This window comes from Orycteropus afer, unplaced genomic scaffold, assembly GCF_000298275.1.
Source record: "Orycteropus afer afer isolate SDZICR_OR568_19922 unplaced genomic scaffold, OryAfe1.0 scaffold00097, whole genome shotgun sequence".
Lineage (NCBI taxonomy): Eukaryota > Metazoa > Chordata > Mammalia > Tubulidentata > Orycteropodidae > Orycteropus > Orycteropus afer.
In genome coordinates, this window is record NW_006921684.1 from 6,059,811 (window position 1) to 6,064,777 (window position 4,967).

At 42.9% G+C, this 4,967-nt stretch overlaps 1 pseudogene; it reads right to left on the bottom strand.

The window, feature by feature from the left end:
- Nucleotides 1-3,062: 3,062 nt before the first annotated feature.
- LOC103198566 lies at nucleotides 3,063-4,319 on the bottom strand (annotated as a pseudogene).
- Nucleotides 4,320-4,967: the final 648 nt, after the last annotated feature.

Here is a 4,967-nt window from a genome sequence, read left to right on the forward strand (position 1 = left end):
CTAAAACAATGGATTCAAACATACCAGTGATCATGAGAAGAGCAAAAGATCAGTTAACACTTTGTTCTGTTACACATAAAATCACCATGAGTTGGAGCCAACGTGACAGCACCTAACAACAGAGTTCACATGACACATTGTACTTAGTTCTTCTTCTAATGTTGAATATATTGGTGTTTTATGGTTTTCCTGTGGCAGACTTTAAAACTTGGCAGTCCTACACCTGTTTCAAAACTCCTTGTCACTTGCCTAATTCTAGAAAGCGAAAACCAAATCTTCTCAAGTATTAGTTTACCTAGCCTTATTTATACCTAGGAATGGCCCTGTGACAAAATGTCAGGTATTAAGAAGTAAGCTGAAGTTTTCTGGGGCATGAGAGGGAAGTTCTAGGAAAACCTTTGCCTTCTACTTAAAATGGAACAACCAAAACTGATAACATCTCATTCATTCTGTTTTGTAAGCAATTAAATGTCTAGAGCTGTTTTAGTCATCTTTTACGTATGAGAGAAATGTCAAGAAAACCAGACCTTATTGGCCTTGATACTGTTGAACATGTAAACCAATATCAGCAACTGCCTATCTCTGGATTTCTTGTTATGATATGAAAAGTAACTTCTTAAAAATCTGTGGTTGGAGTTCTGTTATTTGCAGCTGACATCATTTGTTAATGTCTCTATTTCTGACATTTGTGATTAGAAATAGTACAATGATAAACATCATTGTACATAAATACTTGAGTAGCAGCAACTTACCATAATAGCCAAGGAGGGAGAGAATTAGGATTTTGCGTTTCCAAAGTTTCTCTTTAGCTTTTCTCTTTTCTTTTTCTAGTGGGAGCCAGAAAAATAATGCACAGAAGTCTCCCTAGAATTTGCTATTTCTGTAAGCCATCTTGAATAAATAAATTTTACCATTATGCTAAGTCTACATAGGAATAAGTCTCAACAATGAGACAGTCATTTTACATAAATATTTTTTCACTTTTTTTAATCCTCCAGCACAGTACACCTCCAAAAGGCAGTAGTGGTTAGAAGAGGAAATAAGCCTTTTACAAATTCTAATATAGCTCTTCCAAATAGGATATTTTAGCAACTGCACCATGTCATAGTGTTTGTATCTACTGGTAAAGAATCAGCAAAGATAATCTGCAGCAAGTATTAGGTGAACTGAGTTATATTCTGCAGTGGCATCATACCAGGTGACACTTCAGAGGGGGTGACACCAAAATGACTATGCTTGAACAATTTCTCTTAGAAAGATCAGCACTAGGCCGGTCCCCATGAGGCGGAGGTCAAAGATGTCCCAAATGTCCAAACTACCATGCCACTCCATCATTTCAGACATTAACTCCTCCTCCTCCTCCCAATAATTTCCCCAGTCTTAGGGTTCTGTACTTCGCTGTAATGCCTCACAGAACTCACAGACACCCAAGGGTTCATCTCACGTAGTAGTGGTGGAGGCTGGCAGGCTGGCAAGTCCCAGGTCTGTGAGTAGGTCTGGCGGATCCTCCCAACTCTCGAGGTTTGACGAACCTCGATCAGCAGATCAGATGACGGCTGCTGTCCCAAATCCAGGGGTGAGATGAGGATGATCCAAGACACAAAGCCGGAGCAAGAGGAGAGTGACTCTTCCCAGGAGATTGTACCCTCAGGGAAGCTAAGGGTGGTGATTTGAATTATACCCTCCAGCAAGGCAGGACTCAAGATACATTCAGCCTGTGTTGCCCCAACAGAATTAACCTAAATCCCATCACAGAGTTGATTGCCAGTCATTATAGGGAATGACTACTATCAGCTGCCCAGCCAAGTTGATACCTGACCTTAACTACCACAGCACCCCAAACAGGCATGAATAATGGAATTTACAAAACATCACAGAATGGAGGATAATGGCTAGAAGGGCCACATCAAGCAATTCACTGCAGACTATAACATTTTTCTGCAGTGTTTCAGCAGAATTTCATTATTATTATTATTATTGTCATTGGGTTTATAGTGATTTTATTGTAACAGAGAAACCAGGCTGCAATAAATCTACATGATTAGAACAGGTGGTGGTCATCTTTCCAAAGGGTGAAGGCTGAGCCCAACTGGCAGCACACACAAGGAAAAAAGCAAAGCCCAGAATGTCATCTCTCCTGGCCCTGCCCTGCACTGCCTGGCTCAGGCTGTGAGAAGAGTGACTGCACAATCAGACTCAGCCAAAGTAGGCGGTTGAAATGGGCAGAGGCACCATCCCGAGAGGAGATAATTAAACTGATGGAACAGGATGCTGAGATCAAAGTGCAGCTATCTATTCTCCAAGTGCAGGTATGGCATTAAATTATGTTCTTCATCCTTGAAATAAGTAAATCCTGATCCAAGGGGGTTGATGGGCCAGTAAAGCAGTAGAATGGGATGAGAATCTAGGCCAATGATAGATCTTTGTGCTGAAGCAAAATAATAGCCATGATTAGGGATCAGAGGGGAGTATTAAAATGCCTACAAACATTAAAATGGAGAATCTTCTTTCTGTTTTTCTTAAATAAGACAGGAAACAACATTTTCTTTGCTTCAGTGGCTCAGTGGTTTTCATCAAACATGATTACTGTACTATGTTCTGTTGTTGGGGAGGACAAACATAGGTCAACTGTTAATGGCAGAACTAGGTCTTATCATGAACTCTCTAGCAAATGCTGTTTCTCATGCTGGATGAAAGGGAGCCCTCAGCACGCAAGGTGCTTTCTTTAAAGCTTCTGAAATATTGCGGTGATGTGACTGACAGATTTTTGGCTCTGACTTTCTTGCACATGTAAACTTTTTTGGAAAAGCTGGAGATAAAATGATGGGGAAGGTTTTGGTTCTGCAGCCACAAAGTTTGGCAGACATCAGCCATGGATGCCTCCACCCAGTTTCACTACATGTTCTTTTCTAGGACACACATTCAATGGATGCAACTTAAACACTGTGGTTGAAGGAAATGATCTGCTTACTTCTACGTGCCATCCCTCCTTTTCCTAGAGAATCTCACAAAGCAGAGGCTGATGACATTCAGGTTGTCTCTGTTCCCTTTCACCTGAGAAATTACTTGGTGACCTGGTGGATGGCATGGGCAAGGCAGCCCACATTGCAGGAGGCGACCCCTGCCAGGGAGATGGAGCCATCCTTTGTCATGTAAATGGAGAACTCCTTGGTCAGCTGCTTTACCTGTTCAGGTTTGTTTTGCCCTGTGAAGCAAAACAAGCCAGTTTGGTCAGTGATGTGCTGCCTCCTTGAGGTTGGAAACCAGCTGAGTCTACATGCTAATGATGCTGCCAACCATGCCTTTCACTTCTTGCAACCATTGTTTCTGTAAGTCTAGGGTGGTCAGAATGGTTGAGACAATTTGGGCTCCATTAATGGGAGGGCTGGAATACATGGGACAGATCAAGATCTTTAACTGTGCTTCCACCCTTTTGGCTGCATTGGCATCTATGCAGACCACAGTGAAGGATCCCACACGCTCACCGTATAAGCCCATGTTCTTGGCATATGATTGGCAGAGACAAACATCAATGCCCTGTTTGATGAAGTGGGACACAGCCCAGGCATCCTTGTTACCACCTCCACTGGCAAAGCTTTGATAGTCCATGTCAAAAAAAAAAAAAATGCAAAAAAATTCTTTTTCTTCACCACTGTTGCTATTTCTTTCACTGTTCTGGACGAAGGTCCACTCCCGTGGGATTGTGAGCACAGGCGTGCGTAAGAACACTTTGCTCTGGCGTTTTTGAAATGTCATCTACAACTCCTATAAAGTCAAAGCTGCATGTCTGGAGATCATAGTATCAATAACCTTGTAGCTGCATGCCAGCATCCCTGAAGATAGGTGTGTGATTTCCCCAGGATGGTTTGAGCAGAAAGGCATCTTGGCTGAACTTAAAGAATCTTTGTAGAAAATTGGCTCCAATCCTTAATGCCCTGGTTCCAGAAATGGCCTGCACAGTGACATACCAGCCACTTTTCAACACCTCGCTATTCTCACCCAGGGCCAGGTCTGCAGATGCCTTACAAAATTCAACCAGTTCCCCAATGGGCAGGTATTCCTCTGCCTTCCGGACACTAGGGAGCATGTAAGGCTTTCTATTATCATCCAGTAGGCCCAGACCCCCAGATTCATCTTTCTGCTTTTGCTACCTCTCTTAAAAGCTGCTGGGATCTTAAAAGATCCCAGGATGGGATCTGGGGGCCCTGTCTCCACATGAGCCCACCAAGAACTGTCTCTGGCAGAAGCTGCAGTGGCGAGGCTTGGTGGAACGTGGCTGCGACCCCAGAGAGGACAGGACCAGAGTGCAGTAGGGCCATGGTGGGCGACAGGAGGGCTTCTCCTCAGTTACTAATAATGTAACTAATAATGGTATAACTCAAGGTAGAAAAATATATACTGTTTTGCTGCTGTTGTTATGTGCTGTGGAGTTGGACCCGACTCACAGTGACCCCTCCTTGGGTTTCCGAAGTGATCACTACAGAAATAGATTGCCCAACCTTCCTTCCGAGGAGTGGCTGGTGGGTTTTGGTGTTAGTATTATGTAATAAGAAATAATACATTTAAGGAATTTACAACTGTATCACATATTTTTCTCTGATTAAAATTGGTGAGGAATACTACTAAGGATTCACTTGTCTATCAATATGTTGTACTATGGTGGCTTGTGTGTTGTTGCAATGCAGGAAGCTATGCCACCAGTATTTTCAAATATCACCAGGGTCACCCATGGAGGACTGGTTTCAGTGGAGCTTCCAGACTAAGACCAGGAAGAAGGACGTGGGCAAGTCCACTTCTGAAAAAAATTGGCCACTGAAAACCTTATGAATAGCTGTGAAACACTGATATAGATAGGGGCTAGAAAATTAGCCCCTGAGGTTAGAAGGCACTAAAAATATGACTGAGGAATTGCTGATTGCTGCCTTCTCAAAGCAGAGTCTGCCTTAATGGCATGATTGCAGTAAAGC